The following is a 13,340-nucleotide window of genomic DNA, read 5'->3' on the forward strand; positions in this document are numbered from 1 at the left end:
TTATGTGTATCGTGTGTGTGTGTGTGAGTGAGCAGAGCTGGCAACCAGCTAGATGCTGTTGCTGTTGCCGTCACGGCTGCTGCTAGTGCGGCAGCCAGAGCGAGACAGCGCTACAGACACAGGCGTGGCCAAAATAAATACTGGGAAATTTGTGCATGCGTCGCCCTGCGCTGGCGTTATGATTATGGGCAATCGAGGCGCAAGGCAGCGTCGCTGCCAGCCGTTACGACGCTGCTCGGCGCAGTCAACTGACATTTTATTGATTGTTTTATGCGATTATAATGTAATAATGTCTTAAATATGCAGCAGGACTGGGTGCCCCAGAGCAGCAGCCCCACTGGCTGCTAACGTAGCTGCTTCTGCTGCTGCACACTGCGCAGCTGCGACTTTTGCGTCTTTTAAATGAATTATGCACACACACAGACGCACACACACACACACAGATGCATACCCACACACAAATTGCCGCCCTCGCTGACCATTTGCTGTGCTGCAGCCCAGCTATTCGCCCCGTCTTTCACTTCTTTCGCTCTTATGATTGGCAAAAAAGGCAAACACAAATACACACACATACAGACACAGACGCTCTGCTGCTGCTGCTGCTGCTTCCTCTGCTTCGGCTTTTGTGTGTAAAGTGTTTCGTCTTCTTCTTGCTCATCGTCAGCGTTTTTATCGGCCAGCAAAAATCTATAAACGGGGCAGCGGCCGCCGCACTCAACTCAATTCAATTAATTTTCACTTGATTTTTCCACACACAAACAAATTTTCATTTAATTTGCTGCGGGGCGTTTCGTTTTTCTCGTTTTTCTATTTTACTTCTAGCTGTTGTCTGCTGCCGCAGCCCCTCCCCCTCTTTTTCTTTTTAACCGTCTTCTTCTTCTTCTTCTTCTTCTTCTTCTTCTTCTTCTTCTTCTGTTTCGGCTGCTTATCGTACGCCATTTTCTTGTGCTTGATTTTCTATTAAGTTTACTCTGCACAGTTTCATACCACCCACTCCCCTCGCACTCACTCTCTTCCTCTCTGTATCTCTCTCTTTCTCCCTCTGGTGTTCACACAAATCTACTTTGACATTTGGCCCTCTCTCATTTTATTTATCATTATAGAACTTATTCGCGCATCATCATTATAATGTATATTGTTTTTGATTTGCATTTTCATTTTCATTTTCGTTTTCGTTTTCGTTTCAATGTCATTTTCTTTGGGCTTTTCTCGTGCTGCCCCCTCACCTGCCTGTTTCGAGTGATAAGCGTAATTAAAAGTAAATCAAAAATATGCACGATATGAGCAAATTGGAATTCATGCGAAATCATCTACAGCGGGTCTAATGCGTACAGCCCCAACCATTTTGATGGGCTATAATAGACCAAGTTAATTCCATCCCAAATGAATTCAACTCTTTAAAAAATAGACTATAGCTTAAAGAATATATGATGTACATTATTTTATAACGGGAAAGATTTAACTGAGAATTGGGGCATAGCTTTCAGAGCTATTCATTTCATTTATCTAGATAGTTGTCAAATCAATAGCTTCTATTAGTTTATGAAACCTTCTTGAACATTATCAAGTCCTCCAAGCCTTTTATATTTCCATAGTACTCAATTTGTTATTCAATTTGAGTTATTTTAATTGTATATATAAGTATATTTCATTTATGTGTATATATATAAATCATTTAGGACCTATAGTGCTTAATAAGAATAAAGAGACTGTTCTTAAGTAGTTGCATATGTATATGCATGTAGGTTTTTCAATCTGGGTATACACGGGTAGAACATTCCATTTGCACTTAGAACTTGCAGATATTAATACTTAATATATTTCTGATATTAATTTCATTATTTTTTTAAATTTTAAATACTGAAAGAAATACTGTACTATTCTGTTAAAATTAGTTAAATTAATTCAAGACCTCATTAAAGTCTCATATTGAAATAATATGTTTGGCATACACTTACTTTATAAGCATAGTTGTGAATATGAATAAATGATGATAAAATGATTCAATTTACTTCGTACTTATATATACAATATGTATTACTTTAACAGCTCAAGAAATATCTACAGAGATTATTATGACGACATATTATTAACATATTATTAGATTTTTTCTTAGTAGTTAATATAAATAAAGTAAATAACAATATTTTGAAGTTTTTGTTAACAAATAATAGAATCATTCAGAGTTAAATAAATAATTCAGTCTGAGTTAAAGTTACTTTCCGAGTCTTTGAAAACAAATAGATGGGATAGAAATTGTTAAAGAGATTTGTTCAACAATCAAAATACATTTGTAAATTGAACAACAATTAAAAAATATAAATATATAAAATATACATATAAACAATTTAATATAATATGACTTCAGTATATCAATATATACATATATTTTTACGTACAGTATATAAACATTATCAAAAGTTAATTTTGAAACGATTTCCATTTGGCGTTGTCGTTCGTGAAATGGCCTTTTTATCGCTTGGCTCCGATCAGAAATCAATTATTATTAAAAGCGCATTAAAAACAATAAAAATGGCATTAAAATAAAAATCGACAATTAATGAAAGGCAAAAAGGAAAACAAATACAAATGCAACAACGACTACAACAACAAAACAAAGGCCTAAATAAATAAAACTTTGCCATTTGAATGAATCAAGTTTCGAATGCTTATCAATGGCTGGCTCCATATCAAGCTTCGACCCCCCCCCCCCCCCCCCCCACCAGCGCCCGCCTCTCACCCTCTTTGATTTGTCTGTGATTTTTATTACACTTTATTATTATTTACCTACTGTCGACTAATTTGTTTTTAATTTGTGCTGATAAAATTGATGAATAAATAAAACGAACGTCGAGCAAATAACGAAATTAATAACTCAGTGCGTGGGTGGGGAGGTCTACCTAAAAAAGGAAAAAACTATAGATAAAGGGAGGGGGCGGTTGCTGATGAATAAAATAAGGCAACCCCTCGCCCATCCCCCACCCGCCACATTATGTATATGAGCAGCAACTAAACGACTGAACATGCCACAATAATAATTACAATAACAAATATCAAATATCAAATATCAAATCTCAAATACTCACATTCACATTCATATTTGTATTCGTAATGCCCGCCAACAGGCAACAAATAATGTCATTATTTGCCCCCGATTGATTTGTCAATCGGTATTATTTGATATTTCCAATTGGAATTGGAGCGCGCTTTGATATTGTGTAGTTTTTTTCGTATGGATACTTTGGGGACACGACACCGTTAGGAGACCCTACAATTATAATGGGGGAGATAGAAAGAGAGAGAGAGAGAGACGAAGACATATAATAGAATAAGGAGAAACTGAAAGCGACAGATTGTCAGATAGATTTTAAGAAAAAGAGGGCTAGAAAGTAGGAGAGAAATAAAGAACAATAGATAACAAAGATAGAAAGAGGGAGAGGCAGAGGGAGAGGCAGAGAGAGAGAGAGAGATAGATAGAGAGAGACAGATATTAAAAATAAGCAGAGAGAGCAGAATGGGAAAGTCTGAAAATCCATTTGTTACTACATTCTCTTATCATAGAGTTCTATTAGAGCCATACTAGAAGAAGAAACTCATTAAACTCTGAAGAAACTTATTTAATTTAGATATATACGTAAATATATTACTCTACAAGAGAACATGTAAAGCAATATTCTGCAAACTCTATCTACAAACACTAAAGCAAAGACTAAAGAGTGTAAGAAATAAAAGATCTACAGTAGATATACTCTCTGAAAGGTAGGACAATTGCTACACACTTAATGTTGTTCATGCTTTATAAAAGAAAAAGACTCTGAAAAATAGTTTTCCCATATACATACATATATGATTTTAATGAAGTTATCTTTAGATTCAATACATACGACGAATCTCTAGAAGTTCAGTGAGAAACATTTCTCGAGCGAATACTGAAACGAAATTTCTTTATGTGCCACAGCTAAGACTATTTATTTACATAACAACTATTTAACATAATAAATATATATTTAAAATGAGTAAGCCAATATTCTTGGACTTCAACAAATTAGTGATGGTGCTGAAAGGCCCGCTGGCATCACTGTAGGGTATTGCGTGGCGCGTATATTAACTCAGCTGTTGCCCTTTCGCCCCGCAGCAAATGAAATAATACCTTCTGTTTGCTATCACTGAAGTGTGGCAGTGATTTGATTGGGCGCAGGTGGGGGCTAAAATAATGACTTTATTAGCTAAGTACAATTCGTAAATGTAACACAGGTAGACAGGTGTGCCTGGGCAGGTGGGAGGCGACGATGAATGGGAGCTATGTCTGCTATGCTACAGATTTGCTTGCAAGTTGCCCAAAATCGGAAATCATCTAGAGCGAGAGAGAGAGACAGAGAGGCGGTGTGTGTGAAAGAGAGGGAGAATTGTCATATTTTGTTGATTTGTTTTTGGCGATAAGCACTTAAATGAAGTCTTAATTCCTAATGCCTCTTGTTGCACACGTGTCGCTGCGACGCCCTCCGAAATAGACATTTAATTATTTGCTGTGATTAAACACGCAGCGCACCAAATCACAAACCACCAGCCACCCCTCCCGTCCGCTTCCCCGCAGCACCCCCCTTCGACCACCCTTCGAGCTACGTCACACGTCGTGTGTCAATTTTTATTTTATTTTTATTCAACAGAGGCAAGGGCAGTGGCAAGGGGCAGGGCAAGGGGCTAGTGGGGAGCGGCGGAAGAAAGGGCCAGCTTCATATTCCAATTATTTATCTTATCGGCGTATCTAGTTTTGATTTTTCATGCAGCACCGTAAATAGTTGAACCACAATCCGGAATCCCTTGTTGCACTGCACTTTTGACAGTTGACAGTTGCATCAGCTACCCGGCGTGGCAGGGTGGCAGGGTGGCTGGGTGGGGGGCGTGGCATATTTTGATATCCTTTTGGCAACTTGGCGGCTGCTGCGGGTCTAATTTAGCAACTATCTATGCATCTGTATCGCCCTCTCCCCCTCTCTCTCTCTAGCACCATGTATCTCTCGAAAATATTTATCTTTCCCAGAAATTTGAGCCCTACTCAGTCTGTGTATGTGTGTGACTGAGTGTGTGTGTGTGTTTTGTGCGCAATGCTTGTCAAATTAATGAGATTTAGAGTTTTGATTTCTGATCGATCGACTCGAGATAAAAATGCGGTCGTTAATTAAGCCAGAGCTTAGCAGCAACAGCAGAGCGGAAAAGCTCGAGGAAAATGTGAGAAAACATTAACTAATCTATCCGAAATGCAGTTACTTTATCCATGGTAACCAAATGGTTCCCATGACAACTAAATCTTGGTGCAATATTAGATGAAGAAGCGAGTTAATAAGAGAGAGAGAGCGAGAGAGAGAGACAGAGAGAGAGAGACAGAGAGAGAGACAGAGAGAGAGAGAGAGAGAGAGACAGAGAGAGAAAAGGACAGGGATACATAGGGGGAGATAGAGAGGGAATGATAAAGATAGAAAGGGAAAGGAAGAAAGAGAAAGAGAGGAATATGTACTATTTTCCTTATATAGAGGGAGAGAGGTGTAGAGTATGTGACATCTTATATGGCTGAGCGAAAGATAACATCCATTCCCATCCTTAAGATAAAATAGCTCAAACTATTCAAACTATTTCTGCCAACACTTCGATTTCCACTCACAAAGAACATGGAGGAATCAAAGGGTTTCTGCCTAATGATGCATCTGATCGCCCAGAGGCCCAAAAGCAATCAGAGGGTCAACCCATTTGGTGGCATTTGAGTCGAACCCTTCAGTCGGCCCGCACACCTCAGACGCCATCGCCATTCCCCCTCGGAGGGTAGGGGGCATAGCAAGCTGTAAATATGCAAATGCATATGTTAAATAGATGACCTTTTATTGTATTGGTGGCGTAAGCAAAAGACAATCATAACACAAGTGTAAAAGTTCTCACATGTGCGGCAGGGGGAGGGAGGGGCTCCTGGCGGGGGTGCCAACTCAAATTGACTTCTAAAAGCAGCAAAATCAGCAAAAAATTTGCATTTCAATAAACGATTATCGTAACTTTGCGTACGGTTTTTGGTTACGGTTTACGGTTTACGGCGTATTCTCTCCCTTTGCATTCTTTCTGGCCCGCCAATCTACACCTATACGGGTTAGGGGTCGTACATGTGACTCGGTGTGCGTGTGTGTGTGCATGTATGTGTGTGTGTTTAGGGGTCGCAAAAAGGTTGCCATAGGCAGAATGTTATTGCCGCTGATGTAGGTGTCTGTGGAGAGGGATTGAGTGGTTCTTCGCTTTACGACAGTCAACGGGCAAATTGTCGTTGTAAAAGTCAAATGTGGAAAATTTATTTTATATTTTTAGCTTTTAAATTAAATAAAGTTTTTGTCGCTGTCGTTTTATTTGCATTCGAATTTTGTCACCTTTTCGCTACAGAGCTCCTCCCCTCCCTCGCCTGAGCAGCGAAAGCTGCTCCCAAAATCCGCTCACGTTCGCTACATGCATCTGTCTCTTTCTTTCCTTCGCTCTCTCTCTCTCTCTCTTGTTAAATACATCTCTCTTGGCTGTCTGTGTTTATTGTTTAGGCTTTTTACAGTTTGGGTGGGTGCTTCGCTGGGGCTGACTGCGGTCTGGGGGTTGGACTGGAGCATTCAGACAGGCAACGCCACAAATCACTGGCTCACGTACGATGCTTAAATATGGCGCTCGTTTCCGATGTCCGTGTCCAGCAAAGCAGAAAAATAACAATAATAATAACATCTACAGCAAAAGAAGCAATAAAAGAGAGCTGAATGAGAGCGAGAAGCGGAGCTGGAGAAAAAATCTCGTCCATTCTCTCTGTCCATTCTGCATGCAAACGCAATTTGATAACGAGCGAACGTATTAATATCATTGAGCCCCATTATTTCAGAATCAGCCCCATCCGCAGCCCTGGCCCCCAGCTCTGGCTCTTCGCTCAGTCACTCCCAGCGGCCACCAACCAAAAAAAATTATTCATTTCAACTGGATCACAAAAACAGCAGATAAAACCGGAACAAGTCGCTGCCAGAATGCGCTATAGAACACATTCAATTATCAATCAACTTTATACTATAAATCGAAAAATACAGAAAGAGGGAGAGATAGAGAGAAGGGTATAGTTATATCGAAATGAAACCTATGCGACAACTGTAGTAACTAGAAGTTAACTACGAAAAAGTATGAAGGGACCTCAAGCTATATGAGCGGTACATGAGTACTTGTTAAACTGCCTGTCAAGTATTTGGCAGCAAGGATAAATAAATATATATATATATATATATATATATATATATATATGAGTTATTCCAATGAAATAAACCCCGAGAAAGGAAAAAGAAAGAAGAGCTTAAATCCGTAAATGAAAGGAACATCATAAACTGGCTGTCAAGTGATTGTCAGGAAAGTAGATATATTTAAATATATATGTGTACTGAGAAAATAATGGAAATGAAAATAAATGAAAAAAATAAAATATATTGATATACGAAAAAAAATTAATAAATAATGAAAAACTTTAAAACTATAACTGAAAAGTACGCGTTAAACTGTCTGTCAAGTGATTGTCAGACCAATTTTAATCGATAAAGTAAAAATATATAAAAGATATTATGAAGAGGGTAAAGGAATAGAGAGCTTTATATGTACGAGTGCACGTCAAACTAGCTGTCAAGTAATAGTTAGGCAAGCAAGCAGAAATGTATAGTTTAAGAAAGAGTTTACAAAGAATGAAAAAGAAAGGAGCATTTCAAGTATATGTATATCGATAGCTATAGAAATAAAAGAAATGATAAGAATGGAAAAAGAACAAAGAGCTTTAAGCCCAAATTGTCAAACTGGATGTTAAACTGACTGTCAGCCGAGTACAATAATATAGATCTAGAAAACAATAAACTAATGAAACGAAGGAAGATAGAAGAGACCTAAAACTATATTAGAAAACTGCACGGTAAAGGCTCTAATGAATGTTTAGCAGGCAAGTATAAATATATGATTGACGGTTCTTTATTCAGGTATTGCTCTTAATAGAGTTAATGGTGTTTAATGTTATAAAAAGTAAGACTCTAAAGAAAATCGACTTGAAAAACACTCACAAAAGAAAACTTTGAAAGCAAACTAACAAAGCTCGTCGATGAAAAGCCACCTGACTGACAATCGGATGACCGTTCATAGAAAGACGCGGGGGAAGGGGGCAGCATGTGTGCATGCTACGGCACAATATTCATTATGACATATTGATATTAGTGTCACATAAATTGAGCTCCGATTTGGGCTAGTTTATCCGGAGACTCGCATTCGAGGGGCTCGGATCCGTGAAGAGCTGCCCTGTGAGCATATCTGCAAATGGAAATGGAAGCACGTCAAACAATTTCAAGTACGCCATATTTGACAGGAGCAGGCATTGTGACGGGGGGTGGAGGGAGGAGGTGGGGCTGGCCACTGGACAGGAGCAACGTTGGCAGATCTAGGTAGTTTTTGTTCGCTTTTATTTTTCGGCTGAGGCCGGGGCTTATCGGGGCGCGTGTGCAACATATTGCCACAATTCGTTGCCACATCGCATTGGCAATTGTGACTGATGGCCAATAAATTTTTACAGTCATGCACTGCACATGGACGTAGACAGCGGCGCAGTCGGGCTGGAGGAGGGGGCGCGAGCGGGGGCAATTCATACATGTCGATTTCTTTATGTGAACGCGCGCCGAAGCTTATTAAATAAATCACACACAAACAAAAAGGGGTCTGCCAGGGAGAGGGGCGGGGCGGGGTGCCTAACAGGTTATTGGGCGAGGGGTAGGCGGAGGTGGAGGGGCTCTCCACTTGTCATCCGTTGGAGCGTTGCGGAGCTGCGGCGCCATAAATCCATGTGCCCAATTATCTCGTTTGTCCGCATAACGGAAATGCGAGACGAGCCCAGATAGACCCGAGCCGGGAGCAGATCCGCAGCGAAATGATCTCGCGAGTGGAGGGAGATAGCAGATAGGAGATCCTCACAGACATTTCATTTCATTTCATTTCATTGAATGTCATTTCAATTTCTCATTTGCATTGCGCTCGAAGTTGACCCCAAGCCAACCCTGTCCGCTCCTCGACGAGTCCCCAAGGGAGGGACAACAGAGAGCGAGGCCTGTTTGTCCCGGTCTCAGTCTCAGTCGCAGTCTCGGTCTCAGTCTCTGCTATCAGCGCGTTATCAAGCGAATGCCAACAATGCATAAAATATATACAAGCGAAGAGAGGGATAGAGTGAGAGAGAGAGAGACAGAGAGAGCATGCGAGGGGAGGGGGCAGGTCACGGTGGGGGCGCAACTACGAAACTCTCAGCAGTGAACGATTCTCGGCTTCGCTTTCTGACAAGCGGCTGCCTTCAATAATAATTTGTCCATGACTAATTGGATTTATTGGAATCGAATTTATTATGTTATGCTTATTTAATATTAAATTTATGCGCTGTTTATTTTGTCTTAGACAACTAACGCACACCCTGTACGACATTGCAGCAACGAGGTTAATTGGTGCGACAGACGAGAAGAGCTTTCTTTATTTATTATTCTCATAGAGCTCATACTATCTATAAGTTTGAAGAACTTTCAAGTGTTGCTTGAGTTTACTTTCAAATATCTGGCATTTCTTGAGATCTAATCTCTTTTATAAGACAATATTTTGAGTGGACCTAATACGCTTATACATACTTATGATCTTAAGGTCTCTAAATGTGCGACCTAACAGAATATATCCATAACTTTGTGGGGCATATGAATGGTCGGAGATTTAAGTAAATATAAATATAAAATATATAAATATAGTATATATTTTGATATATGTATATCAATATAAGACTCACATAAATCATCATTATGATCGACTGATCGACTACGACTTACACAGGGATATTGATTTGGTTTTATTTGATGAAATCAATTGTATTTATTTATTTTAAAGTCATAATAAGTTTGTAATCGTATATGAATGTATATATATATATTTTTATTATCGTATATACAATTATATATATTTATTATTTATATTTATATTATTATTATTATTAAGAGTATAATTTATTTATGTTTATAGAATTGATTTTTAATATAATTTATTTATTAATAATTTTTATTATATTATATATATTTAATTTCTTTTTATTTTAAATATATGTATTTGATTTAATATAATCAATATATCTTTATTTAATTTGTATTGATTAGTTTAATGGTATTTGAAGGACTTAATCATTTGCTAAGTTTGTTGGAACGGGAAGTTGCAGCTTTATATATTGCTACTATTCTAAAAAATCTGTTAATCTCTTGTTCAATTATCGATTAAAACTAAGTTTCACATATTGAAAATGGAAAATCGGGCTATAATGGGTTTGCTAAAATTTATATAGCAAAGGCAAAGTAAGGCGTGACAGATCCTGAGATCCTGAGTCTATTTAGTCTTGTGAAGCTGAAGAGCGCGAATAAATCAAATAATCAATAAATATTTCTATTTTGATGATATTCACGGAATGCCTCAGTAAAACTCTCTAGGCAATATGTAAAATAAATAGTAGGTGTATTAGATTTGCAGATATTCAATAGAAAATGTATGGAGATCATATGCTGAAAAGTGCATTCATATAAGCTATTAAATTTATATTATATATAGTATATTAAATGGTATATGTATATATTAATATATTGCACCGATTGCAGTCCAAGTCCCAGTCTTGGTAGGATCTATTAGCGGATTCCAGAAGAGATAAAGTTGCGCTTCCGCATTTATCTTTCCCTCCAATCAACATTCAACATTCAGAGCCGACTCGTCTGTGCCAGCCGTTGCCTCATATCTAACACCTGCCCAGTGTCTCGTGTGTGTGTGCGTTTGTGTGTGTTGTGTTGTGGCTGGAGCATTTAAGTGTGCTCCAGTTACAGTGTTACAGAGGCGACTCCTGCCAGTGGCTGGCAGCAAGGCAAAGTGGCCGAAGACCAAGCTCAGAGGCGCCGCTAATGACCCTAATAAACAGCTTTGTGGGCGCTACGCATACTAATGAGCATCCGGACTAGCTGGCAGTTAGGCAGCACCACCGACAGCACCACCGGCAGCACCAGCAGCAGCAGCAACAATAACTACACCACCATCGACAGCAGCCACAAAATGTGGCACAAAGTGCAGGACGTCAACACCTTGCAATAGCTCTTGCTTTCTCGCTCTCGCCCACACAGTCTCCGTCTATGTCGCTTTCAAGTCTAAGTCTCTGCTCCCACCCCACTCGCAGCGGCCTTCGTGCTGCCCCACCAACCCCACACCTTGTGGCACATAATGAGCAATCCATCTGCACAACACCCGCACGTAGTTTAGTGAAATTTGTTGATTTACATGACGCGAACTACATCAGCAACCCCCTGCTCCACCACCCACCCACCTCTCCACTACTCTCCTCTATGCCTCCCTTAGCGTCTCGTCCTTGCGATTCAGCATGTGTGAGTCCTTTGCCTCGCAGCTTAATAAATTGTTTGCCATTAATAACAATAAAAATAGATAATCTCCGTATAACAAATTAATGATGTGCGCAGCGACCAGACCAGACGAGAGCGAGGGAGAGAGGGCGACCCAAATAGAGAGACAGAGAGAGAGAGAGAGACGTGAGCAGTGCGTGCGACAGGAATAGAGAATGAAAGGCACTGATTGTTGTTGGCAAATATGAAAAACTTCTGTGGCATTCTACACTGTCCAGCAAAACATCAAAGAATGGAATCTTATATATTTAATATTATATTTATTTATCTTATTTCTTATTTTTATAAAGTAAATTATAAGAGAAAAATATTTAATATATTTTATTTGGTATTTATATATATTATTTATTATCTTTTTAAAGTACATTATCAGAATATGGAGTCATATAATTTATATTATATTTATATATCTTATTTCTTGCATTTATATAGCACAACAAGAGCAAGAAATCTTATCTATTTTATATAAGATATATTATTTTTATATATCCTATTTCATATAGCACAGAATCAAAGAATTAAAATTTGATTTTTTTTATATGTATATTTATATCATATATATACCTTTTTAACTGGTTTAATCACAGCAGGAAATCTTATATATTATATATATTATTTATTTATCTTGTAGCTCCCCTCATTTCTCACTTCTCTTTAACTATCCTTTTCATTTATCCTTTTCGACGCTCGTCTCCAAAATCCTGATGTCTAGTGTTGTAGACTAACAGGACTTTTAGTGGCTGGTGGTTGTTGTCCAAAGTCAAAAGTCGCGTCAAGGTATGCAATGCTCTCTCTCTCTCCCCCTCTCTTTCCTTCCCGCGCTCTCTCTCTTTCTTGCGCAGTGTCTCCTGCTGTATGTTTCGCTCTCCGTGTGGACGTGCCACTTGCCACAGGAACAACTCCCCGGGGGCCATGCAGTTGAGTACGGATTTGAAGTAAATTAAAAGTCACTCACACTCCTCTGCGCTCCGCTGCGAGTCGCTCGCGCTCGCTCGTCCAGGGGTCGAGGGTTGTCGCCCAGCTACTGTCCCCTTGGCCGGCTGCCAGCGAGCTCGCCTCCACAACGCACTTGAGTTCATTATTATGATATTTGGTGTCAGCGCCATCCCCGGGCTAGCTGCGGCTGCGGCTGCGGCTGTGGCTGCGGCTGCTGTGGGCGTGGCAGCGTGTGGGCAAAAACTCAATTATAACAATATGCTCAGATTTTGTAGAAAACCCAAAGTAGGTTTTTAGCCAGATATTGATGATGTTGTTGCTGCTGATGTTTCTTGTTTTTCATTTTCAATTTCAATTTGGTGCGAGCTACCTGCGCATCGCACACAATGCAGCGGATGGAGCTGGCCATAAAAAGGCCTGGCCCGGCCCGTAGGCCCATAAACTACTGCGCTGGCCATAACTATCAGCTAATAAGCCGGACCGGCGCGTTTCTCTCAGCGCTGCTTCGAGCCAGCTACAAACATCGAATTCCAAATCAAAACAATGAAAGTGGAGCACAATTCACGATGTCTTCATTTGGAGCCATTCCAGCTAGCACCACCACCTCCTCCTCCTCCTCCAACTGCAGCTACAGCTACAGCTTCTTCTCTGCCAGCTTCAATTCAATCTGCTGAAGAAATGCCTGCTAATCATCGCACAATGAAATAAATTACAAACATTGTTCGGGGTTTTTATTTTTTATTTGTGGCCAGGCCTGATCATGAGCTCCGAAAACCTTTTCAGGCCCCGTTTGTGCCCGCTGTGAAAATTGAAAAGCGCTCGAAAGCAAATAGAAAACGCCGAGAGCCAAGACACTGAGGCGCAAAGATTAACACCAGCCGCTGACCCATGCTCCAAAGAGTGTGAATAAAT

This window comes from Drosophila arizonae, chromosome X (assembly GCF_054131065.1).
Source record: "Drosophila arizonae isolate 15081-1271.41 chromosome X, UAZ_ARI_1.0, whole genome shotgun sequence".
Classification (NCBI taxonomy): Eukaryota; Metazoa; Arthropoda; class Insecta; order Diptera; family Drosophilidae; genus Drosophila; species Drosophila arizonae.